The sequence below is a fragment of the Callithrix jacchus genome, chromosome 5 (assembly GCF_049354715.1).
Source record: "Callithrix jacchus isolate 240 chromosome 5, calJac240_pri, whole genome shotgun sequence".
Taxonomy (NCBI): Eukaryota; Metazoa; Chordata; class Mammalia; order Primates; family Cebidae; genus Callithrix; species Callithrix jacchus.
The window spans coordinates 75436090-75463482 of NC_133506.1; the positions used below are offsets into that span (position 1 = coordinate 75436090).

At 44.5% G+C, this 27393-nt stretch overlaps 1 protein-coding gene across 5 annotated transcripts in view; it reads right to left on the reverse strand.

Annotated features, from left to right (window-relative positions):
• PIK3R5 (phosphoinositide-3-kinase regulatory subunit 5) overlaps nucleotides 1-27393 on the reverse strand; it is an 82525-nt gene that overhangs the window by 47743 nt on the left and 7389 nt on the right. The window lies entirely within an intron of this gene.

The following is a 27393-nucleotide window of genomic DNA, read 5'->3' on the forward strand; positions in this document are numbered from 1 at the left end:
CTAGGGATGTAATTCAATAAAATAAACTCAAAGACAGTATGTATGTTGAAATTAGGAGGCAAAGACTTTAAAACATCTATTATAAATATGTTCAAAGATTTCAAGGAAAAATGGAGAGAGCAAGTTAAATCTCAGTAGGGACCTGGAAACTTCTTTTTTTCTTGAGATGGAGTCTCACTGTGCTGCCCAGGCTGGAGTGCAGTGGCATGATCTCGACTCACTAAACTCTTCGCATCCCAGGTTCAAGCAATTCTCCTGCCTCAGCCTCCCAATTAGCTGGCATTACAGGCATACACCACCATGCCCGGCTAATTTTTATGTTTTTAGTCATGACAGGGTATCACCATGTGGGCTAGTCTGGTCTTGAACTCCTGACCTCAGATGATCTGCCCGCCTCGGTCTCCCAAAGTGCTGGGATTATAGGTGTGAACCACTGCACCCAGCCTGGGAGCTATTTTTAAAAGAACCAAGTGGAAATCTATTTCCAAATGGAAACACAACCTCTGAAAAGAAAAATTAATTGGATGGACTGAATAAAAGATCTGACACTGCAAAACTAAGATCAGTGAAACTAAAGCTATAGAAACCATTCAAACTAAAACACAAAAAATAAACAAGATTTCAAAATATGAACAGAGTCTCAATGACCTCTGGGCACAATCAAAAGTTCTGATAGATATGTAAATAATGTCTCAAAAAGAGAGAAGAAAGAAAATGAGGGCAGAAAAAATATTTTAAGAAATAATGGCCAAAATGTTCCCAAGTTTAATAAAAAATATCAACCCATAGATCTGGGAAAAACCCAAGAAGGATACGTGCAAAGAAAACCACCAGCCTGCCCAGCATGGTGAAACCCCATCTCTACTAAAAATACAAAAAATTAGCCAGACGTGATGGTGGGCGCCTGTAATCCCAGCTACTCAGGAGGCTGAGGCAGGAGAATCGCTTGAACTTGGGAGGTGGAGGTTGCAATGAGCCAAGATCGCACCACTGCACTCAAGGCTGGTCAACAAGAGCGAAACTCTGTCAAAAAAAAAAAAAAAAAGGAAAAGGAAAAAAAAACCCACACGTAGGGACATCATAGTTAATTGCTGAAAATCAAAGATAAAGAGAAAATCTCAAAAAGCAGCCAGAAAAAAAAAGACACATTGTATGTAGAAAACAACAATTAGAAAACCTACTGACTTCTTAGAAACAATGCAAGTTAGGATACAGTGATATCATCTTTATAGGGCTTTAAAAACAAAACAAGCTGGCACAGTGGCTCACTCCTGTAATCCCAGCACTTTGAGAGGCCGAGGCGGGTGGATCACAAGGTCAGGAATTTGGGACCAGCCTGGCCAACACGGTGAAACCCTGTCTCTACTAAAAATACAATCCCAGCTATTCGGGAGGCTAAGGCAGGAGAATCGCTTGAACCTGGGAGGCAGAGGTTGCAGTAAGCAGAGATAACCCCACTGTCCTCCAGCCTGGGGCACAGAGCAAGACTCCATCTCAAAAAAACTGAACCAAAACAAAACAAAAAGGGACTTTCAACCTAAAATTCTATCTCCAGTGAAAATATTCTTCAAACACGAAAATTAGAAAACTTAATGGTGTGACTGAAATGTTTTATATATTGTTAGATCTGTGGGTGACATGGGTGTATACATTTGTCAAAATCATACAGTTAAATTTTTTAAATTTTGGCCGGACACGGTGGCTCACGCCTGTAATCCCAGCACTTTGGGAGGCCAAGGCAGGTGGATCACCTGAGGTTGGGTGTTTAAGATCAGCCTGACCAACGTGGAGAAATCCCGTCTCTTACTAAAAATACAAAATTAGCCAGGGGTGGTGGTGTATGCCTGTAATCCCAGCTACCTAGGAGGCTGAGACAGGAGAATTGCTTGAACTCAGGAGGCAGAGGTTGCGGTGAGGAGATCACGCCATTATTGCACTCCAGCCTGGGCAACGAGAGCAAAACTCTGTCTCAAAAAAAAAAAATTACATTTTATAGTTTGCAAATTTTTCATGAAAAGAACTATAAAAATAATCAAAGGGAAGTGAAGAAAGTTATAGGTAAAACATTATTTTTAAATAATGAAGATAAAGACATTCGAAGGCAAAAAGATGTTGAAAAGATGGTTACCAGCAGATGTGTATTACTAAAAATATTTTGAAATAGAGTCTTGCTCTGTTGCCCAGGCTGGAGTGCAGTGGTATGATCTCAGCTCATTGATACCTGTACCTCCTGGGTTCAAGTGATTCTCCTGCCTCAGCCTCCCAAACAGCTGAGACTACAGGCACGTGCCATCACACTTGGCTAATTTTTGTATTTTTAGTAGAGACGAGGTTTCCCCATATTGGTCAGTCTGGTTAAAAATGTTTTTTAAATAGCTATTCTATCAGACCTTTAAGAAAGAAATAATATCAATCTTACTCAAATTCTTTCATAAAATAGAGGAGGAGGAAACACTTCCCAATTCATTGATGAAACCAGCATAATCCTGATGTCAAAATTAGATAATAACGTGACAAAGAAAGAATAAAACAGATCAATATATCCCATTTTACATTTCAAGATGCAAAAATTCTGAACAAAATAATTAAAAATGAAGTCTAGATATATACAAATATAATTCTTTCTAAAATAAGTAAAAATATTTAAAAAGACCAAATGGGACTTATCCACTTGGAATGCTATACTTGGAAAGTTGTTTTAATGTGCAAAAATTAATGTAGTTCACCACATTAATAAAAAAGAGGGGAAAAAAATCACATAACCACATACAAAAAACATTTGAAGAAACTCAACCCTTGTTTATAAGAACTCTCGGTAAGAGGGAACTCCTCAAACTGATAAAAGCATCTATGAAAAATCTGTAGTTAACATCATACTTAAACGTGAAAACTGAACGAACACTTTTCACCTACTATTGGGAACAAAGCAAGGACATCTGTTGTCACCACTTCCATTCAACATTGTACTGGAGGTCACAGCCTGCCATAAGGCAAAGCAAAAACACATACACATAAGGCAGGAAGAAGCAATGCTTTCTTTATTCTCAGATGACATGACTGTATATGTAGAAAATCCTAAAGAATCTATTAAAAACGACCATAAGTGAATTTATCAAGGTTACAGAATACAAAGTCAGTATTTAAAAATCAATTGTACTTTTTTTTTTTCTTTTGAGATGGAATCTCGCTCTGTGGCCCAGGCTGGAATGCAATGGCATGGTCTTAGCTCACTGCAACCTCCGCCTCCTGGGTTCAAGCGATTCTCCTGCCTCAGCCTCTCAAGTAGCTGGGACTACAGGCGCATGCCACCATGCCCAGCAAATTTTTTGTATTTTTAGTAGAGATGGGGTTTTACCATGTCAGCCAGGATGGTCTCGAACTCCTGACCTCACGATCTGCCCACCTCGGCCTCCCAAAGTGCTGGGATTACAGGCATGAGTCAATTGTACTTCTATATGTTAATAACTACCAATTAGAAAGTGAAGTTTTTAGAAACACCATTTATAACAGCATCAAAAAACCAAAATTCTAAGGGATAAATTTACCAAAGAATGTCCAAAATCCCCATGTACAAGACATTGCTAAGATTAAATTACATTAAAACTACAAGACATTGCTAAGATAGATCAAAGAATAAGTGGAGAGAGATAGGCCATATTTATGAGTCAGAAGACTCAATATGGATAATATGTCAGTTTTCCTCCAAGTTGATATATGGATTCAATGCGGTCATAGTCAATAGCTCAGCAAACTTTTAAAAGTAGAAATGGATAAACATTTTAAAATGTATGTGGAAATACCAAAGACTTAAAATAGCTAACGCAGTTTGGGAAAAGGATGGCTGGACGACTCATTCTATCTCACGTCAAGATTTGCTCCAAAGCTACAGTAATCAAGACAATCGGTACTGACGCCTGAAGCACAAGTGGCTCAGTGTATCAACGCAAAAGTCATATCATGGGTTTCTGTTTAACATAAGTAGAACCACAGCACACATGTTGTTCTATGCACAGTTGTCTCTGAGAAAGCATATCTGATTACACCATTCTCTCCCAGCCCTCCAAAACCTTTCCTACGGGTTTTTACTGCTTTCAGTCAAAGCTCAAGCCCCTAACATGGGTCACTAGACCCCAAGAGGTGAGTGCCCTTCTTCCTTGGCCAGTCTCATACCTTTACCTTTCCCTTCCATGATAAACTTCTTCCTGCATATGCTGCCTCTGTCTGAAACATTTCCCCACCTTTTCCTGCTTCTAATGTGGATGCTAATATGCGTTCTTCTGTCTTCCATTTCTAGGTCACTTCTTCAGGGAAGACTTTCTGACCCTCGGGCTAGGCTGGATGCTCACCCACACCCTTTCAGCTCCCAGAGCCTCTCTGCTTCCACTGTGCCTGCATTATTACTATGCCTATTCCCTCGACTGGGCTTTCAGCTCTGACGTCAGTTTCCCCATCTACCATAATGGTTCTAACCCCAGTGCCTGGCACAGGGTCTAGGTACATTCTCCCTGGAAAGTTTCACGAGTGAGCAAACCAAAGCCCTACCCAAATATGTGCCCATGATGTTATGACCGTATGAGCAATAGGGGATATTCCTCAGGCTTCAAGGGGAAATCACGTCTATTGCAAGGTCGCAGTGAGTCAACCCTCGGAGGTGTTGAATGAGTCGTTTCTGGCCACCCACAGTGTGGGCAGGTTGCCCAGCAGACCTGCTTCCTTCCGTGTTTCCTCTGCCAGAGGCCAAAGGAAGACATGCAGGTCAGAACCCAGGCTTCCTGGGAGCTGTTCCTAAGACCTCAGAATACAAATGCAGGAGAATTGATATTTCTATTAATTTATTTATTTCTGTACATTATGCCCTCCCCTCATGCTATCCCCATGCTAACCCAGAAGGCAACCACCTTGAGGAAGGTTTGTGGTAGGAAAATGAACAGCTTGGAGCTCCTGGACAGCTCCTGGCAGGATGGGGCTCAGCATTGGAGTTCAATCAATTTTAGAAACAAGTGGTTATTTCTTTTTCTTTTATAGACTTTAATTCTTAAAGGAGTTTTATGTTTATAGAAATATTAAACAGAAAGTACAGAGAGTTCCTACAAACTCCCTCTCCTCCCCCTCCCACCCACGGTTTCCTCTATTATTAATATCTTCCATTAGTGTAGAACATTCGTTACAACTGATAATATTGATACAACAGTATTAACTGAAGTCCACAGTATGCGCTCTTTGTGTTGTACAATTCTATGGGTTTCTCCAGATATATAATGTCAATACACGTTACAGTGTCACAGAATATTTCCACTGCTCAAAAAAATCCCCTATACTCCATGTATTCATCCTACTCCAGGCAACATCTGGCAGCCCTCTTTTCTAGGCAAATTATTCATGCTCTATAATTCCATCACATAGCTGGTATTATACAGCATGTAGTTTTTTTCAGATTGGCATCTTTCATTTAGCAATATGCATGTACTCAAGGTTCTACCATGTTTTTTCATGACTTGATAGCTTATTTCTTTTTCCAACTAAATAATATTCCATTGTATGGATGTGCCTTTATAGTAAGTCTTATAAATAAGTCTTGTTAGTAAGTCTTAGTAAATTAGTAACGTCAGCCTTCTGCCTTTGCTCTTCTTCAAGATTGTGTTGTCTATTCGAGGTCTTTTTCTTTTCATGTAAGTGTTAGAATAAGTTTGTCAATATTCAAAAAGTAATTTATTGGCGTCTTGATTGAGATTGTATCATGTCTATAAAGCTGGGAGAACTAACGCCTTAACAATAGTGAGTCTTCCTATCCATGAACATGGAATACCTCGCCATTTGTTTAGATTTTTGTAGATTTTTTCATCACTTTTGTTTTCTCATATAAATTTTGTACATATTGTGTTAGACTCATACTTCATTATTTCATTTTTTGGTGCTAATGTAAATGGTATTGTATTTTTAATTTCAAATTCCAATTGTTCACAGCTGGTATATAGGCAAGCACTTGACTTTTGTGTATTAATCTTGCATTCTGCAACCTTACTATAATTGCTTAGTTCTAGGAATGTTGTTTTTTGTCATGGTTGAGTCTTTGGGATTTTATACATAAACAATCATGTTATTGATGAACAAAAACTTCCTTCCTAATCTGTATACTTCTCATGTCCTTGTGTTACATTTTTGCGTTAGGTAGGACTTCCAGTATGATGTTAAATATGAGTGGTCAGTGAAGACATCTTTGCATTGGTCCCAGTCTTAATGGGAAAGCATCTAGTTTCTCATCATAATGTTAGCTATAAGTTTTTTGTATACGTATTTTATCAAGTTGAAGAAGTTCCTATTTCTAGTGTGCTGAGAATTTTTATCATAAATGAGTATTGGATCTTGTCAAATGTTTCTTCTGTGTCTATTTTTATGATTTTTCTTCTTCAGCCTATTGATAGAGTGGACTACATTAACTGGCTTTCAAATATTGAATCAGCCTTTCATATCCAGAATAAATCCCTCTTGGTTGTGATCTATAATTCTTTTCATATATTGTTGGATTCAATTTGCTAATGTTTTGTTGAGGATTTTCACATCTATATTCATGAAATATATTGATCTGTAGTTTTCCTTTCTTGTACTATTTTTGTCTGGTTTTGGTATTAGGTAATGCTGGCTTCATAGAATGAGTTAGAAAGCATTTCCTCTTTTTCTGTTTTCTGGAATGAACTGTAGAGAGTTGCCACCGTTTTTTCTTTTCTTTCCTTTTTTTCTTTTCTTTCTTTTTTTTTTTTGAGATAGAGTTTCACTCTTCTTGCCCAGGATGGAGTGCAATGGCACGATCTTGGCTCACTGCAACTTCTGCCTCCAAGGTTCAATTCTCCTGCCTCAGCCTCCCAAGTAGGTGGGATTACAAGTGCCTGCTACCACCCCAGCTAATTTTTTGTATTCTTAGTAGAGATGGGGTTTCACCATGTTGGTCAGGCTGGTCTTGAACTCCTGACCTCAGCTGATCCGCCCACCTCAACCTCCCAAAGTGCTGGGATTACAGGCATGAGCCACTGCGCCCAGCCATTTTTTTCTTTAAATGTTTGGTAGAATTCACCAGTGAAACCATCTGGGCCTGAGATTTTTGTTTTGAAAGATTATTAATGATTGATTCAATTTATTTAATAGATATAGGCCTACTCAGATAATCCATTTCTATTTGTATGAGTTTTAATAGAAATAAAAAATTACTCCATCTAAGTTATCAAATTGGTGGGGATAGAGTTGTTCATGATATTGCTTTATTATCTTTTCAATGTCCATGGGTTTAGTAGTGATTTTTACTTTTTTCTTGAGCTATAACTCATGTAACGTAGAACTCAACATGTTAAAGTATACACTTCGGTGGTTTTTTAGTATACTCACTAAGTATGTGACCATCACAACCACCTAATTCGAGAACATTTTCATCACTCCTAAAAGAAACTCTATACCTATTAGCAATCACTCTCTATTCTCCCTCCCCTTATCCTCTGGCAACCTCTCATCTACCTTTCGTCTTTATGGGTCATAGTATGTAACAATACTTACTCCTTTTTATGACCGAGTAAATTTTACTGTGTGGACATACCAAGTATTTTTCAAACACACTTGAAGCATTTCAAGTATGTATTTGAAATTTTGTTTCTCAAATATTTGAATTTATGGACCAAGACTCCTATTGGATACCTGGGGGCTGCCTGTTCAGAGCAAAAGAAAAAGATGAGAGACAGTATTCAGGTATGACCCAAGTTTACCCTTCGACATGAGGGACAGTAAGAAATGAACATAGCCTGGAGCTTCCTCTTTAATAAGCGAGAATCCTGCTTGCGTCTCATGCGCTTACCTAAGCTGATGCCACTGCTACCAGCTACTACCCACAGTGGAGTTCCTACTACCTGTCAGCGGCTGGAAGAGGCAGGCACTTTCATGTGGGACAGTCCTTCCAGGTGGTCATTCTTCATCTCTGTTTCACACATAAGGAAACTATGGCTCTGGGAGATAACGTCACTTTCTCAGGGTCTGCAGCAAGTGGGAGCAATGATGCTAGCTCAGCCCTGCCGAGCACCAAAGCCCTCCCCAGCTGTCAGGTTAACACCTAGAAATTCGCTACCTAATTGCTCCAGCAGTCGGAATTCCTAAACTTTTTTGCATTATGGGACAACTTGGCATTCTGACATCTACATACCCCTCCTCAGAATAATGTTTTGAACACACAAAATAAAATAAATACACAGAATTGCAAAGGAATTGAGTTACATTGAAATACAATGGTCAAACTATTTTTAAATAATCAGACTTATAAAATGGTAGCATATGTTTTTCTCATTAACAAAATAACAAAAACCCAGCAGGGAGTCTAATCACTATCACCTAAAAGTAGTAAAGAGCATAAATGACATTTGAGGTATCTGCAACCTCAAAGTGGCACGAAAACATCTGGATTTCTGTTGGTGACAAAGTTACAGGTGCTACTGATATGACTGGTTTTTGCCTATGTTCAAACGTGAACTTCAGTTACAGGTGAGTGAAAACAATGATGCCACGTGTAACCCATTCAAGTTCACAGACCCCCGGCTGAGAATCTCTGCTCCCCAGAAGCTGTGCAGCCCAGAGGAAGAGGAATGCGGCCCCTCCCTCTCCCAGGGCCTGTTGATGTTCACATATTCAGGAGTCCTGGTGTGTGAAGGGTTCACCTTCCTGCCTAATGTCCTTTCTTTCCTACTCCAGAATTCCTCAAATCTGCGTATTTTCTGGAAGGCTCCAAATAAGAGTGTTTCAGTTCTCACGCTGGTTCCCATCTCAGCTTAGTCTTATACATCTCTCTCTGGACAGTTTAATTCCTTCTAAAAACAACCCCCAGAGAGCTGTGGGGAGTTTCTAATCGCTCATATCAGACTTCTTGTATGACTTCAGAAGGGCAGCCCCCTAAGCCTGTTTCCCCTGGGAGATGGGGGCCTGGCTGAAGGTGTGGTGTTAGAACCCTTGAAATGAATGAGAAACCCAGGGGCAGTGCCCAGTAGGGAAGGCCCCCCTCCCCCAGAGCAAGCAGCTGGGCACATGGGAGGTACTGCCCTTCTCACCTCACTGGGGCAGTTTAGGGAATGGAGAACCTCTCTGGACCTGTTTATTCAGTCATAAAATGGGAGAGGCATCTCTCCCCAGTGGTACATTATGGAGTTCAGGGCTGTCATAAGAAGGCTTGAGGACAGTCCCAAAGCAACTACAGGCCATGCCCAGAGCTCACCCCTGACAAGATGGGACCCAGGAAAACTCACCAAGGGGCACTAGCACACAGCAGCCTTTCCTAAAGATCCCATACACAGAATGACCCCAGTTCCCAGCCTCCTGCCAGCTGCGTCTTTTTTATTGTTGTTTTTGTTTGTTTGTTTGTGTTTTTGAGGCCAAATTTCATTCTCGTTGGGCAGGCTGGAGTGCGCTGGTGCTATCTCAGCTCACTGCAGCCTCCGCCTCCTGGGTTCAAGCAATTCTCTGCCTCAGCCTCCCGAATAGCTGGGATGACCACCATGCCTGGCTAAGTTTTGTATTTTTAGTAGAGATGGGGTTTCGCCATATTGGCCAGGCTGGTCTCAAACTCCTAACCTCAGGTGATCCACCCACCCTGGCCTCTCAAAGTTCTGGGATTACACAGGTGTGAGCCATCGCACTCAGCCCCTGCTGCATTTTTGAGACAGCCAGGGAGGAGCTGGGTTGGGACTCAGCCAGAGCGTGGACCCAGAACTCCTCACCCCTTCCTTCTCTTTATTGAAGGCATCCCCGATCCTCTGTCAGCCTTAGCATTCCAGTGGGTAAAGCAATGAGGGCCCCTCCAGGTCTGCTGTGACCCAGCAGGGAAGAACTTCTGCTCACAGCCACGTCACCCCTGTGTGTCAGCAGCAGGACAGTGGGAGCCCCTCCAGCTGGCCCAGTTGCAGCAGGTCCCACTGTGCAGAGACCACTTTGCTTCCTGTCTAACCACCATCGCCATGACTGAGGGGCATGGGGGATAAATGTGGGGTTGGTGGGGAGGCAGGTGCAGGGAAGCCAGGCTCCACAGAAGCACATACCCGAGGTGACACACAGCACGTTTCCATGGTTCCCTGGATGTGGCCCCCACCCTGAGAAATGATTGGGGTTGGGTGGGGGGAAGCCAGAAGACAAGAGGGAGAAAGTAAAAAGGGGGATACGTGCAGAGGGAAGAGTGACCAGAGGCGGCTTGAAGGGTTGAATGGAGCAGAAATACCCTTAAAATGCCCTGAGACTGAGATAGATGAAAGGAGTTCAAAAACAAAAACAAAAAACTCAAAATGTACACCAACAGCCCCAATGTTTCCTGTTTTTCTAACAAATCACCAATGATTTCCAAGAAAAGCAAGCCGTGCTGTGCTTGGCCCCAGGCACAGCCGCAGAATTTGCACATCTGGCCTGTGCTTCGAGAGCAGCCCGCGTGGGGCCGGGGCACAGGATGTGGCGGGGCGGCCTACAGGGTCTGCCGTGCAAGGATCCCGAGAGGAGTGTGCCCAGGAGGGAACCACCTGCTGTGGCTGTCCCTGCTGCCTGCAGCCTGTGGATATTAGCCTGTTACCACCTGGCAGCCAGTTCACCCTGCAGCCTCCCTCAATCCTTCCTGCTGCATTAATGCAGGCATCAAGATACAGCCAGTAAGACGGGGGAAAACAGAAAGATGCCCCTCTGTACTCAGAGGACCCTTCAGGAGGATTTACGTGTATGGGCTTTCCTATGACCATCCGAATTCTCTGAGAATTTCCCATTAGATGGGCACGGCAGCTTCAGGGAAGCCCAGCAGGCCGGGTTTTCTTGGAGACAGGGAGCTGATCGCTAAAGTAGAGGCAAGGCCACCCTGCCAGCTCCTCACAATGGGACCTCGTCTCCATCCCATCTCCAGGTTCTCTCCCTTTCATTGCAGAGGGTCTTACAGGGTCCTGGGGTCTTTCAAAAGCCCCTGGAGGGATGGGCAGACCCTAGAGCTGGGGCTGAAATCAGTCTAGTGACCCCAGTACCAGTGCCCCTTCTCATCTCAGCCACCTCCCAGGAAACCACACCTGGCCTCTGCCTGCCCGACCCCATCCAGAAATACACAGCTGCTCCTGGAGAGCCCCTCCCTGCCCCTGCGCTGCAGCCTCTTCTCTCTTCCACCTATAGCTGGAGCCTCCTTGCAGCTCCCGGCTCCATTCCTGCCACCTCACCCATGTCACAACTCCTGATCTGCCGGGGCCCTCCTCAGCCCCACCAGCACCCTGACAGGGACAGGGCCAAGAGACAGTCTACGGGGCGGGTGGGGGGAGGGGTCTCTTGGGTGGGAGGAAGGAAGGCAGAGGGAAGCTCCACAGCCTTCATCTCCTGTCAGCCTGATTCTTATTTGGCTGCTACCCCAGCCGGACAGAGCAGATCACATCATTCACACACACACACACGTATACATGCACGTACACACACGTACACACATACACACACACACACACACACACACACACACACTTTGCTAAAACATTCTAAAGTGAATTGTAGGCTGTGGACATCATGGCATATCACTCCTAAACATCAGACTGTTTTTTTTTTTGGTCAAAAGACATATCTTGCTCTGTTGCCCAGGCTGGAGTGCAATGACACAATCACAGCTCACTGCAGCCTTGAACTCCCAGGCTCAAGCGATTCTCCCACCTCAGCCTCCTGAGTAGCTGGGACTATAGGTGTGCACTACAAAGCCTGGCTAATTTTTATTTTATTTTATAGAGATGGAGTCTCATACATTGCCCAGACTGGTCTCAAACTCCTGGCCTCAAGCAATCCTCCTGCCTTGGCTTCCCAAAATGCTGGGATTATAGGCATGAGCCACCATGCCTAGCCTTGATTGAATCATATTAAACATCAGAAGATATTAGCAATTTCGTGGGGTTCAATCTAATACTTACGCACACATCTCTTAAGAAAAAAGACATTCTCCAACCTTCCAACCTGACCACACCTAGGAAATTGACAATAATTCTGAAACATTTTCTGCTGCCCCCTAGGGAACACAGTCTTTTTTTTTTTGAACTTTTATTCTAGGTGTGGGGGTACAGGTGCAGTTTTGTTATGGTAAACTCATGTCATAGGGGTTTGTTGTACAGATTACTTTATCACCTAGGTAGTAAATCAGTATTTTTTCTGATCCTCTCCCTCTTCCTGCCCTCCACTCTCAAATAAGCCTCAATGTCTGCTGTTCCCCTCTTTGTGTCCATGAGTTCTCATCATTTAGTTCCCACTTACAAGTGAGAGCATTTTGTTTTCTGTTCCTGCATTAGCTTGCTGAGGATAATAGCCATCCCGTTGTTCTATTACATTATCTCTTATGCTGAGAATAATAGCTCCATTCACGTTCCTGCAAAGGACATGATCTTGTTCTTTTTAATGGCTGTATAATATTCTGTGGTGTATATGTACCACATTTCCTTTATCCAGTCTAATGTTGATGGGCATTTAGGTTGATTTCATGTCTTTGCTATTGTGAATAGTGCTGCAATGAACATATGTGTGCCTGTGTCTTCATGGTAGAATGCTGCATTGTGGTGATTTCTCAAAGAGGGAACACACTCACTAATCATATTCTGTGTGCCCATAATCAGAGGCATATCCTCTGCAAAGGGGGCAAGATGAATTAATTTACGAATAAAGTTCCTTCAGGCGTTAGCATTCCATGATTTTATTCCGGAATGATGAGGTTGAGTTTTTCCTTCCCTGGGGAACAAAGACTGGGAACATAGTCTCTGGTGAAATGGGAACATGAGACCACTCCTACATCCATCCTTGCTCTCCAGACCTGTCTTCAGGTTCAAAGGCACCTGGCTAGGGCAGGAACATGGGTGAGCCTAAGAGAAGTACCAGGACAGGGAGCTGGAAAGTTCCTCAGCCTTCTCAAGTGCAATTCCTGGGACCCTCCTCTATCTAGCCATCCTGGGCCAGGAGCTTTGTGATAGCAGCACAAGGGTAACTATATCTAGGGACCTACACCTAGGCACTGAGACATGTGACTGAGGAAAAATGGCCTACACTTAGGCCCTTATGTTCTGCAATTTCCTGCTGAGGTTAGCAGATGAATGTCCAGCAAGTCCACAGCAAATGAATACACTTGAGAAAGTCAGGGTATGGAAGAGGCTCTTCCTTTCCAGGAAGATGCTGGTCCCTGGGGGTCCAGGAAGCCCTGCTATGAAGCAGTCCAGTGAGCCGGCAAACCTTACTCACTGTTGCACCTGTGGTGGGCTTCTAGCCAAACCCTGGCTCGGCCCTTCATCCCACTTCGAAGCAGGGCTCTGGGTTCTCACCAGCTGCAGGAACACTCACTCCTAAGCAGGCCCTAGCTTCCCACACACTCAGGAGGCACAGCTAAGGCCCAGGAGAGGTGCCAGGAAACCAGCCACTGGGGTGGGGCATTTGATTGACACCAGCTCCAAAAGATTCTTCCCTAATAATTAATAGGTCTGCCTCCCACCCCAGCCACACACACACTCATATGCTTCGGGGCATGAGAAACTGGTCTCAGGGCTGCATTCCCTCCTGCTGGCCCCTTGGCTACTCCTTATTCATAGGGAGGCTTCACTGGTGACCCAGAGAGAGCCTGGGACAGCACTGCTAGCAGCACACAGAAGAGCAAGACTGGTCATCACAGCAACCACCTTGCACTGGGAGTTTCTGCCAGTGCCGGAGGCAGAGCAGACATCTCAAATCCACCGCAGTCCAGAGACAACAGAAAATGAGAACTCCTCCCCAGAAAAATAGAAAGTACTTGTAAGATTTTATTTCCCAGGCCAGGCGTGGTGGCTCATACCTGTAATCCCAGCCATTTGGGAGGCCAAGGCGGGTGGATCATGAGGTCAAGAGATTGAGACTATATTGACCAATATGGTGAAACTCTTGTCTCTACTAAAACTACAAAAATTAGCCGGGCATGGTGGCCTACACTGTAGTCCCAGCTGCTCAAGGGCTGAGGCAGGAGAATCACTTGAACCCAGGAGGCAGAGATTGCAGTGAGCCGAGATCACACGACTACACTCCAGCCTGGTGACAGAGTGAGACTCCATCTCAAAATAAAAACGTTTTATGTCCCAAAGATGGTCCCAACAATGTCTCCCATACCACATCTTCTTTACGTCACAGCCTTGCCACTTCTCCATCAAGAGGTGAAATCTATTCCTATCCCCTTAAATTTGGGTGGGCTTTTGACTGCTACAGTCAATAGATTACAGTGGAAGTGATTTTGTATGGCTTCCAAGGCTAGGTCACTAAAGGCAATGCAGCTACTGTCTTGTTTGCTAGAAGATTTGAACTCAGAGCACTGAGCCATAGAGTTAAGAAATTAGACTATCCATCTGGAGGTCACCATGATGTAAGGAAGCCCAAGCCACAGAGAGAGGCCCCTTGTAAGCATTCTCATTTAGTTTCAGTTACCAGCTGTTTGGTCTTCCCAGCTGAGACCCCAGACATCACTGAGCACAGATGAGTCATCTCTATTGTCCCCAGCCCAAATTCCTGGCCCACAGAATCCATAATAAAATGGTTGAAATCTTATATTGCTGCATTTTGGGGCAGTTAGTTATACAGCAATAGTATCTGGAACACATACATCTGGTGTGAGCGCCACCCCCTTACCAAGACAGGTCACATGCCCAGAAGCCACTGGACCTTGTGCTGAGAAAAGTCCAGATGAAAAAGCTAGAAAGAAAACTACTAGAAAGAAAAATATTATGGTGGCATCCACCAGGCAGCCAAGAAAACTACTAGACGACAGTGCCGTCCACCAAGCACCTAAGACAGCTACTAGGAGACAGTCCCATCCGCCAGGCACCTAAGACAGCTACTAGGAGACAGTGCCGTCCACCGGGCACCTAAGACAGCTACTAGGAGACAGTGCCATCCATCGGGCACCTAAGACAGCTACTAGGAGACAGTGCCACCCGCCGGGCACCTTAGACAACTACTAGGAGACAGTGCCATCCACCGGGCACCTAAGACAGCTACTAGGGGACAGTGCCATCCACCAGGAAGCTAAGACAACTACTAGGGGACAGTGACATCCGCCAGGCACCTAAGATTATGACAGCAGTTCAGAGGCAGAGGGGCCCTCAGAGGCTGTCTGACCTAAGTGTGTTAACTCAAATAAAAACCTTTCTTACCAAGTGCATATTACCACAAGAAGCTTTGCTGGATGCTGTGGTAGATGAAAAGATAACCACACACTGTCCTTCACTTCATGTGCCAAGCTGCCCATATGCCAGCATGTGCGCTGCCACATTCTGAGGACTCAAATGACCACAGCAGCACAGCAGCCCACTCCTGCCTCGGGACCTTTGCGCCTGCCGTTCTCTCTGCCTGAGGGCTCCTCTCCTCCTTGGTGTCTGCCTGGCTCCCTCACTTCTTTCCCGTCTTCTGTTCTCAAGGAGGACTCCTGACAAGCTCATCTCTGCTGCCTCTCACCTTACTTTTTCCCATGTCTCTCTCACCAATGGACACAGGACACATTTCCCTTTTGTATTGTGCTCATTATCTTTCTCTCACTCCCAGCCCCATTAGAATGTGAGCTCCATGAGGGCCCAGCTGAATGCCTGGCACATATTTGCTGAATGAATGAATAAGTAAATGATGAAGAGATTTGAAGAAAGATGAGAAAGAAGCACATGGGATCACACACCCTGCCTGACTGAGATACGGATGTGGCTTTTCTCACATGTATCAAAAAATGAACCCAGAGCCAAGGTCTAGAGCTGGCAGGATCTTTGCCTGGATAGCAGCTGGATGGCTCATTAGGTTAGAGCTGGGCTTCTAGATGAATCCCTGCTCCCCTGGTCACCTAATCTGTTGGAAGGTGAAGTTAGTGATGAGAGAGATTACCATCCTATCTCCTGCCTCTAATTCTCACCAAGAACAATGACACCTTTGAAAACAGAAGTGAGAGAAAAATGGGGAAAAAAGGACCTATGACTTCAGGGTTTGTAGTCATCATGGAAGAAAATGCTAGGCATAGTCAGATGCGAGTCATAGGCTTTATGAAAGCAGCTATCCCAGAGGCTGGGAATTGTTTCCTTGCGCAGCTAGTCTATTAAAAAAAAACAAACAAGAGGCTGGAACTCATAGAGGGTGGCTTAACAGGGAAAGAAAATGGAAAATTAAGCTCGAAGGCAAGTCGGAGAGTGTCACAAGGGAGAAAAGAGGGGGAAATGTGAAGGGGGGCCAGCGTGACTTTCTGGGACATACGTCAGGATGGAATTGAGGTCCCCAAGTAAGAACAATACAAAAAAGAGAGAGAATCTCATGAAAGCAAGACTTAAGAAAAATGCAGCGTACATGAAAAAGGGCTCATAAAGCTATTTTCAAAGCCCAAACCAGGAGAAATCAGGCCAGCAACTCAAGGCAATGATAGATGTGTGAGAGAAAGCCAAAATCCACTGGTATGCTGCCTCCATCTTTTCCTCCACTTGTAAGTAGGAGCTAAAGCTTTACCAGCATGAACTTTACCATTGTAAGAACGGTTAACCTACTGAAAAGCATGAATCAGAAATGGTTTATTTAGTCAGCAGAAAACATGTATTGAGGGTCTACTATTTGAGGGATTTCACTGGGGATCCAGAAATCTCACAGAGCTCATGGGCAGGCAGAGGGTGGACTTCTGAGAGGTCACTATACGATGTGGCAGGAGAAACAGAAAAATGTGAAAAAGACAACCCAATAGAAAGCTGGACAAAAGGCTTGAATAGATGCTGTGCAGAAGGTGGTGCCAAAATGGCCACTAAACATGTGGAAAGGGGCTCCGATTCATCAGTCAGAAAGGAAATGCACATTCCTGCCACAGGGCAGTACCACTACACGCCCAGCAGAAGGGCCAAAATGAAACAGGTGAACAACACTGTTGTGAGGATATGAAATCACACGAACCCTCACAACTGCTGCGGGGAATGTGCACCGGTACAACAACATACCCAAGGGAAGATCCTCTAGCAGTCCCTACAAAAGCTCAGCTTCGGCATCCAATTTTGGTATGCTCCCGGCCCCAGGTATATGCCACCTAGCTACATGCCCTGTGGGCATGCATCAGGAAGTTCAGAACAGCACCATCCAAAATAGCCCTCAAACTAGAAATTACCCAATGGGTTTGGTGTCCCAGTGGAGGCTAATACGGGGCAGGTGTGATAGGAACTTGGAGGAGGGAGAATGTCAATTAGCGAAGCTTCTTCAAAAAGTGACTTCTGAGATTACATTCCAGGAAGGAGGGAGGAGCTGCCCTGGATGAGATTCAGGAGTGACGGTAGGAAAATAAGTAGAGGCAAGAGGTGGGAGACAGCGTGATCCCTTTAGGGAACTGCCAGCCATTCCGCCCTACTGAAGGGTAAGCATGACACAGGGCACGCTGGGAGATAAAGCTGCATGGGCTGGCATGGTAGACTGTGGACAGACTTATATGCCAAGCTAAGTGCTTAAGGATTTACTCAAGGGCCATGAGGAGCCATTGGTAAATTTAGAGCTGGTGAATGACACATCAGCTTTGGGATTTAGAAGGTTGCACCAGCCACAAGGTGAAAGGCAGATTGCGGGGGAAGGGCCCGATATTGAGACTCTGATGCCAAATAGGGAGGCTTGCTGCTGAAAATAGGTATAAGATTGCAGAAGAGAATAAATGCATCTCAGAGTCATAAAGAAACTGGAAGTTGTGAAAGGGAGCCGCTACCGATTATCTTTGAAGAATCAGAGAAAATGAAAGATGTCTAAGAGACAGACCCAGAGAAAGACAGAGATAGACTAGAAAAGACTGTGCTCATCTTGGGGAACGGGAAGAAAAAGTGGAATTCTGTAATGGCATTTGCAGCAACCTGGATGGGATTGGAGACCATTATTCCAAGTGAAGTAATTCAGCAATGGAAAACTCAACATCATATGTTCTTATTCATAAGTGGGAGCTAAGGCATCAAGATGCCCAGGCATAAGAATGACACAACGGACTTTGGGGACTTGGCAGGGGAAGGTGGAAAGGGGGTGAGGGATAAAGGCTACAAATTGGGCTCAGTGTACACTGCTTGGTGATGGGTGCACCAATATCTCACAAATCACCACTAAAGAACTTGCTCACGTAACCAAACACCACCTGTTCCCCCAAATCTATGGAAATAAAAAATTTTAAAAATATATTTTTAACTGCAATTCTTAAAAGAACATGTCTGAGTCCACCAACCCCCTAGCAACATTCTCTACACATTTAATTTAAGAGGCAATTTGTGATTGCTAAGGAAAGGATCCAGGAACCACCAGCAGCCAATAGGGATCAATGGATTCACTGACTAAAGAGCTAATACCAGAACAGCCACAAAAATAGCATATCTGAATTTTGGCAAGTCTTGCTATACAGTCTCATGATTATATAAAAAATATGAATGATAACACAGACAGATGGCATCATCACTGGCTCAATAACCTCACCCAAAGGGTGTTGAGAAGCTTCATCTGTAGGGACAGTGGTACTAAAATGCCAGAAAGCCCTGCCTTTGGTTCTTTACAGCATGATTGTGGTAAAATATATGCCATATAAAATTTACCATTGTATTTTTTAAATTCCAACTTCTATGTTAGATACAAGTGCAGGTTCATTATACAGGATATTGCATCCAGGTAGTGAGCATAGTACTCAATAGGAGGTTTTTTTCAATCTTTACCCAGCTCTCCCTCCCCGCTCTGATAGTCCACAATGTCCATTGCTGCCATGTTTATGTCTATATGTGCTCAGTGTTTAGCTCCTATTTGTGAGAGCATGTGGTATTTGGTTTTCCATTTCTACAATAATTTGCTTAGGATAATGGCCTCCAGCCCCATGTTGCTGCAAAGGACATGATTTCATTCCTTTTTATGGCTGCATAGTATTCCATGGTTTATATGTACCACATTATCTTTATCCAATCCACCACTGATGGGTATCTAAGTTGATTCCATGTCTTTGCTATTGCAAATAGTGTGGTAATGAACATACGTGAATGTATGTGTCTTGTTAGTATAATGAGCTATTTTCCTTTGAGAATATACCCAGTAATGGGATCCCTGGGTCAAATGATAGCTCCGTTTTAAGTTCTTTCAGAAATCTCCCAACTGCTTTCCAGGATGGTTGAGCTAATTTACATTCCCACCAACAGTGTGTAAATGTTCCGTTTTCTCCACAGCCTCTCCAGCATCTGTTGTTTTTTTTTTTGGCTTTTTAGTAATGGCCATTCTAACTGGTGTGAGATGGTATCTGGCTGTGGTTTTGATTTGCATTTCCCTCATGATTAGCGATGACAATCATTTTTTTTCATATGTGTGTTGGTCATGTGTATGTCTTCTTTTGAGAAGTGTCCATTCATGCCCTTTGCCTGTTTTTAAATGGGGATATTTGGTTTTTGCTTGTTAAGTTCCTTACACACTCTGGATATTAGACCTTTGACAGATGCATAGTTTGCAAATACTTTCTCCCATTCTGCAGGCTGTGTGTGTACAGTTTTTTAAGTGTACAGTTCAGTGACATTAAATACATTCACATTCTTGTGCAACCATCCCCACCATCCAGCAACAGAACTTTTTCGTCTTCCCAAACTGAAACTCCATACCCAATAAACACTAACTCCCTACCACTTCTCCCCTCAGCCTCTGGTAACCTCTAATCTACTTTCTGTTTCTATGAGTTTGACTATACTAGCCACCCCATATAGGTGCGGTCATACAGTATTTGTCCTTTTGTGTCTGACTTACTTCACTTAGCATAATGTCTTCAACGTTCATGCATTATGGTAGCATGTGTGTAAATCTCATTCCTTTTTAAGGATCAATAATATTCAATTAAATGTATGTACACATTTTATTTATCCATTCATCCATCAGTGGACATTTGGGTTAATTCCACCTTTTGGTGTAGCATGCTATTTTTATTAACAGTTTTCAAAAGGGCTTAGAAGGCATGCTTACTTCACAACAGAAGGGATAAAGAACATCTATATAACAGGGAAGATTTTCACAAAGTTCATATGTGGGTGAGACTCAAAATTGTTCTTCCATGTCTACTCTTCTTTCTTCTATAGGAATATAACTTTCAGAAATTTTGGATCACATTTCCCAGATTCTTATAACTAAGTATGACCATGACTACATTCTGGCTACAGGAATATGAAAAGTGCAATTTCCAAATTGTGCTTTTAGAAGGAAGAGGCATGCCTTCTCTTTCTCTTTCCCCCTCCTGCTAGCTGGAATGCAGATGTGATGGCAATTGCTGTAGCAGCCATCATGGTCCATGAGATGAGAGCTGTATGTGGAAGATGGCAGAGCAACAACACAAAAGGAACCTTGGTTCCCAACCTATAAAACTGTCATGTGAAGTCTGGATCACTCATGCCCAGCTTGCCACATGAGACAGAAATAAACCTCTATCTTGTTTAAACCACTACTATTTTGGGTCTTTCCAACAGAGAAACCAGTAGACCAACTAATATGTTAGTGAATGGTGAGTTATCTAATAAGAGAGATTATGTTTTTTGTTTGTCTGTTACTATGTCATTTAGTTACAGCTGATGGATTTCCCCTAAATTTGTAGAGTATGGTTTGTGGTCTGACTTAGCTAAAGACCACATGGTATACCCAAAATTTCCTTAATGGAGACACCTCATAAAAGGTGAAGTCATCTTCCAGAGATGACTTCTGGAGCACAGGTTTTCTGCATGGAGTGACCACCTCTACATTCCCTACTCTAGGGAGAGCAGCAGGGATTGAGTTATTTAAAGGCCAGACATTCACTGCAGCAAACTGGGCTGGCCAGCTAGTATTGAAGCAACTCAAGTTGAGAGAGTAATGTTTTTACAAATGAATTAGAGATCATCTCTTACTGGTCAATAAAGTACCATGAGAATAAATTGTGAACATTACAAATTTTTTTTTCTCCTTAAACAAAATCAGATATTTTCGTGAAAAATAACGTTTTCACCTCCATCTACTACTGAGCAGATCTTAGGAGTAACATAGCCAATGAGAAGTAAGCCCACAGCTTTGAAAATGCAGGAAGGGTAGGAGGTAAAGGGAAGATGGGACCCTCTGAGGCCACTGAGTTCTGGACCCAAGGTGCATCTGTGGCCATTATGACATGATGACTACGGCCACAACTCAATCCCTTCAACAGGCCCTGGACAGGAGCCTTGATGGGAACCTGGCAAAGCTGAGCCGTGCCCAGGAAGGAGCATTCTTGACCAGCTACATCTATCTCAGAGGAGAGTGCTCAGCAATGATAGCACAGTGCCTTGGGCCACGGTTAAGAGAATGGGGAATGGGAATTTAGACATCTCTTTCTTTATTCCTTGCATCCATTACATGGTCCAGCATTGAGGGCTTGCTTCCATCAACTTCCACAAATCCTCACCATCTATTCTCTTAGGCCACTCAAGTACCTTCCAGAACAACCTTCTGAACCAGCTCCCAAATATCGCACGTCTTGGACCCAAGCTACTTAGCCTCACTAGTTCAGAAATGTGTTTTCTTGGGGCCTAGCCCTCGTTCACCTTCACCCATCATCTCCCTCCTCAACCCCACCGTTTAGCCAACCTCTGCCTCTCTCGAGTGGGAGGTTTTTATTAGCAAGTCCTTTGAAGGGCCGCACCCTTATTTTTCTCTGTGTTTGCACATTAAGGCAGCTCCCTCACACCAACAACTGTCCTAGCATCGTGACCCACAGGCTAATGTGTTGAACTCACAGGAGCCTTATCACCTTGGCCCTGCAGCTAGGCAGCTCACACTTGGCATCAAATGGGTTCAGAGAAAGGATTCACCACTAAAAACCACCTCAGGTCTTCAGAAGTCAGGTGGTAAGAGTGAGCCCCAACTTTCCATCACCCACTCTTGGGCCACCCACCCACTGAAGAGGGGAAGTGGACTATATTCCTGTCCACAGGGCCGAGAAAGCCCAACCCACCTTCCAAGACCTTTCCGGATACTTTTACTGGGGACCAAGAGACAACAAGGGGCTCCGGACACAAGCTGGTGTTTCTGTGAGTGCCACAGCAATGGTTCCAAGATGGGAGGTGTGTGCCCCAGGGCTGCCACAGTCTTTGGAGGAGACAGAGGGGCCAGCATCAGCCTCCTCAGCCCATTTCTCAGATATGCACAGAGAGAGTGTCACTCTCCATCATGCATGAGCTCTGAAATGGAATCAGGTAGTTACCTCTCCTGGAGAGTCATTTCCACTGCTCTCCCCTTCCCCCAGAAAGCCCTCTTTCCTGTGCAAAGCATAACTCCCTTTCAAAAGAAAAAAAAAGACCAGGCGTGATAGCTCATGCCTGTAATCCCAGCACTTTGGGAGGCTGAGGCAGGAGGATCACGAGGTCACAAGGAGATTGAGACCATCCTGGCCAACATGGTGAAACCCCATTTCTACTAAAATACAAAAAACAGCTGGGCATGGTGGCAGGCACCTGTAGTCCCAGATTCTCAAGAGGCTGAGGCAGGAGAATGACTTGAACCTGGGAGGCAGAGGTTGCAATGAGCCGAGATTGAGCCACTGCACTTCAGCCTGGCAACAGAGACAACGTCTCAAAGAAAATTAGAAAAAGAAAAGAAAAGAAGTAACCTTGTCCTTGCTTACTCTGACCCATGCTCCCTGCTTTGGAGTGAGAAAAAGAAGCCTTTTTTTTGCTCTAAAACATTCCACATTAGACTGAGAGAGAGAGCCACATCTGTAAAAAAAAAAAAAAAAAAAAAAAAGCTTTGTATTTTTGCAAGCTGCAAAGGACAATATGCAAATTTACCACTGTTAATAATACTTTAATTTTTACACCTGAGTTTTATATCTCCCTTGTCCTCCAGGGTCAAGTAGGCCAGGCACAACCTGGAGATGTTGGAAGAATCCCCAGAAATCCTCAATAGTTTCTTTGCCTTACTCCTTCTGAAAACACAGCTCCTGATTGCCCCACAGCCTGGCACGGGCGGGACAGGAAGCCCCTCTGCCTTGTAAACACCATGTTGCAAACAGACACTTCCCCAGGCTCTTATGCAGAAGCTGTCACCAGACTGGGAGTGGCTTGTGGGGGAAGGTTCCCCAGGGCTTCCCCTGCTCTCAGACTTAGCTAAGTGCTTGTCTCAAATCTAACTAAATGGGAGGGTGCTAAGAAGATTCTGGCTAGACGCGGGGGTCCACACCTGTAATCCCAGCGCTTTGAGAGGCTGAGGAGGGCAGATCACCTAAGGTCAGGAGTTTGAGACCAGCCTGGTCAACATGACGAAGCCCTGCCTCTACCAAAAATACAAAAATTAGCCTGACGTAGTGGCAGGCGCCTGTAACTCCAGCTCCTTGGGAGGCTGAGGCAGGAGAATTGCTAAACCTGGGAGGCACAGAGGTTGCAGTGAGCTGAGATCATGCCCCTGCACTCCAGCCTGGGCAACAAGAGCAAAACTCTGTCACAAAAGAAAAAGAAGAAGATTCCCAAGGAGAGGGTTCTCAGCACCTGGAGTTTGCAAGAGGCTCGGGGTTCTGAAGCCCAAAGGAGAACACCTGCCTTGCTCATAGTGGATCACAAAGCCACAGGTGTCTGAAGCCCCTGCAGTTGTGCACAGACTAGTGACATGCCTGGAGGGTCTTTGAGGGGAGGATGATTGAACCCCCCACAGAGGTCTCAGATGGGGAGCAGCCCAGCCTGTGTGATCATCAGTCATCCAAGGCTGAAACCTGGGCCTCTTCCATGCCGGCTGCTCCACCAGGCAATCGTTCATTCAGCAAGCACTGATTGAACAATGAATGCTAGCACCTGCAAGGCACTGGGGAGTCAGCGCTGAACAACATAGTTGGGAAGCTCCCCTCATTGCGAATGGGATGAGTGAGGCAGGAACACAGGTTAGGCCTTGAGGGAACTGAGTTAGGCAGTCTGGCAGCAGGAAAGAGTGAGGATTCATGGAGAAAGGAGTGGAACTCAACTTCGAAACTCGAACTGAAGACTAAGGACTCTGGATTTTCCTGTGCAGTGGAGTGTGATCAAAGTTATCGGAACACTGAGAAAGAAGTTTTCATAAGAAGAATCTCCTGGTGAAGAGATGAAAAGCCTGCAGTCCAAAGCATCCACCAGAGGCATATTTGGTGAGGAAAGCCATTGGGTAGCAGAGAGAACAATGGGGAAGTGGAGAAATAAGAACCATGAGGAAAGGAAGCACTGTCAACACTAGCTGGGGAGTGGGGAACGAGGAAGATGGAGGGAGGACTGAGAGATGAGTCCACGGTTTCAAGGCTGGGAGTCTGGTTTCAATAGAGACAGAAATGGGGAAGTCTGCAGAGGAAGCCTGCTTTGTGGATGCAGAGTTGGGCTCTGGACATTGCTTAAGTTGAAATAGGGGATAGGCAGATGGATTGCTTGAGCCCAGGAGTTTGAGAACAGCCTGGGCGACATAGTGAGACCCTGTCTCTGCAAAAACACAAAAAAAAATTAGCTGGGCATGGTGGCATGCACCTGTAGTCCCAGCTACTCAGGAGGCTGAGGCAGGAGGATCATCTGAGCCCGGGGAGGTTGAGGCTACAATGAGCTGTGATCATGCCACTGTACTCCAGCCTGGGTGACAGAGTGAGACCCTGTCTCAAAAAAAAAAAAAAAAAAAAAATGCTGGGCATCAGACTTTATGGAAACTTCAAAAAAAGATACAGATATGGAAAAGACTATTGAAACTTGCCATTACAGAGGCACCAGTGACCTGAAAGGAAGACTTCCAGCAGGAACATGGGCTGGAGGGTGGGGTTTCTGCCACTGGGGTCTGAAGAGGGACTTGCAGTCACTGGGAGTCCTGCCATAAGGTGGCACTATGAGGGATGCAGCAGGTCCCCTCTCTGCTCAGCCCATCAGAGCAGCTCCCACAAGATGACTCTTGGAGAGCAGGCATTGAAAACTCACAGGTGGTCAGAATCAGTGAATCCAACTGGTCCAGGAGGATACAGACTCAGTGAGACAAGGAGGAAATTAGGGACCAGGACTAGAAGTTACATCTTCTATCCCCATCCTGTAGCCCGTACATCACACCACAGCCCCCTGTGTTCTCTTAAGCACAATAACAGGCCAAGGAGAGCTCAGAGCTTTTTGTTTTCTCAAAATGAAACTCCCAGCATGTACAGAAGTGAATGCACAGGGCAAAGGCCTATGAAACATTGGCTTGAAAACTCCAAGAACAAGAAGGCATTGATTCCCAGCTCAGCCTGGAGGTTAGATAGGTTGGCCCCAAGATCTTATCTGGGACACTCACAGAGGAAGGTGATTTTGAAATGGAGTTCAATTAGTTTATTTTACTATGTATCAGAAGGAGCCAAGAACAAGAGACCCGAAGAAAAGTCCATGCTCCCAGCAGCAAAGGATGTGGGTGAGGACCCCAATGTCCATGAATGGCTATGGGTTTCTCTTTTTTTTTTTTTTTTGAGACAGATTTTTGCTCTTGTTGCTCAGGCTAGAGTACTGGCTCGATCTCGGCTCACTGCAACCTCTGCCTCTCATGTTCAAGCTATTCTCTTGCCTCAGCCTCCCAAGTAGCTGGGATTACAGTCATGTGCCACCACGCCTGGCTAATTTTGTTTTGTTTTTTAAGTGGAGACGGGGTTTCTCAGTGTTGGTCAGGCTGGTCTTGAACTCCTGAGCTCAGGTGATCTTCCCGCCTTGACCTCCCAAAATGCTGGGATTACAGGCATGAGCCACCACGCTGGCCGAATGGCTATGGTTTTCTAACAGCCAGAAACAGAGAAACAGACTGTGAGCAGAGCTGTGGGATTTCTGAGCAAACTGCCCAGCTTTGGGACTTGTTCATTTGTCACTGAACTACTTAAATTCAAATTATTCTCTCAGAACAACCAGTGTTTACACAACCAGTCAGACATGCCCACCATCATTTAGAGAACTAGAGTCTCTTTAAAAATGAGCTATATTGGTCTCTTTCTCACTGCTATCATTTCTATAAAAAATAACATGTATTTTCCCTGAATACTTCTCCCAGTGGGAAACTCACCGCCACAAAGCCTCCTATTCCACTGCTGATCTGCTCTGAATTTCTCTAAGATACTCCTTCTAGTGACCTGACGTCTATTTTCTTACAATTTTTCTTCCACCATCCCTTTTCCATCCTGGATAATGACTCCCAATTGAGAGGTCTTCACCTTCTTCAAAGGGCACTGCTCGTCAAACATCTGAAGACAGATACCATTTCTCCCCCACCTTCTCTTCTTGGAGAAAAACATCACTACTTCTTAATGGCTTCATATTCTGTCATCGCCATCTTGGTCACCTTTCTCTGACCAAGAGACAGAGTCTCACTCTGAAGTGCAGTGGTGCAATCCTGGCTCACTGCAACCTCCACCTGCCAAGTTCAAGCAATTCTGATCAGCATTCCCCAAATGCAGCACTTGGAATGCACTCATGATGGATCTGCGCAGCTCAGCATGGAAATAAGCATTCTTGTAAGCTGAAGGGCATATAAAGTAAGGACCCATGGGACCTAGCAGCTGAACATTGCAAGCCAAGAATCAAAGATGGCTCTCGGGCATGAGCCTGAGAGCACTCAGGTTTACAGGTGTATACCTGGGAGCACTGAGGAAGAGAGAAAAGAAGAAAGCTTGGGGAGTGGGGAGCCAAGAATCCCACAGTGGAAGACCTCAAGACAGCAGCCATTCTCCCAGCTTCCAGGGAGCAGCTCATTCCCTAGTCTCTCTGTAAGCTGTCACAGGGCGCAGAAGGTAACATGCTTCCAAAATTGTTTGCGAAGTCAGCATATCAAAAACTGACAATAGCAACACAGTAAAGGAAAATAGAGGTCAAAGTCATTTCCTGCAAAAATCCTAAAGAAAGGCTGGGGTGTGGTGGCTCACTCCTATAATCCCAGCACTTTCGGAGGCCAAAGCAGGAAGATCACTTGAGGCTAGGAGTTCAAGAGCAACCTGGTCAACATGGTGAAACCCAGTCCCTACAAAAAATAACTAGGCGTGGTAGTGGATACCTTTAATCCTAGCTACTCCCGAGGCTGAGGCACAAGAATTGCTTGAACCTGGCAGGTGGAGGTTGCAGTGAGCCAGATTGCACCATTGCACTCCAGAGTGAGACTCTATTTCAAAAAAAAAAAAAAAAAAGAAGAAGAAGAAAAGAAAATCACAACAAATCAAACCTAGCACAGTATTGAAAGAATGAAGCACCTTGACCCAACTGAGTTTATTCCAGAAATGCAGAGGGCTCAATATGTGGAAGCCAATGACCTAATGAGCCACATAAATCTATCACAAGGTGAAAGAATACAAGAGTTTCCTTGTAGATGCTTTAAAAAAGTATTTGACAAATGTAACATCCATTCATGCTTTTAAATGAGGAATTGAAGAAAATTAGAAATGAGGAATTGAAGAAAAAGTACTTC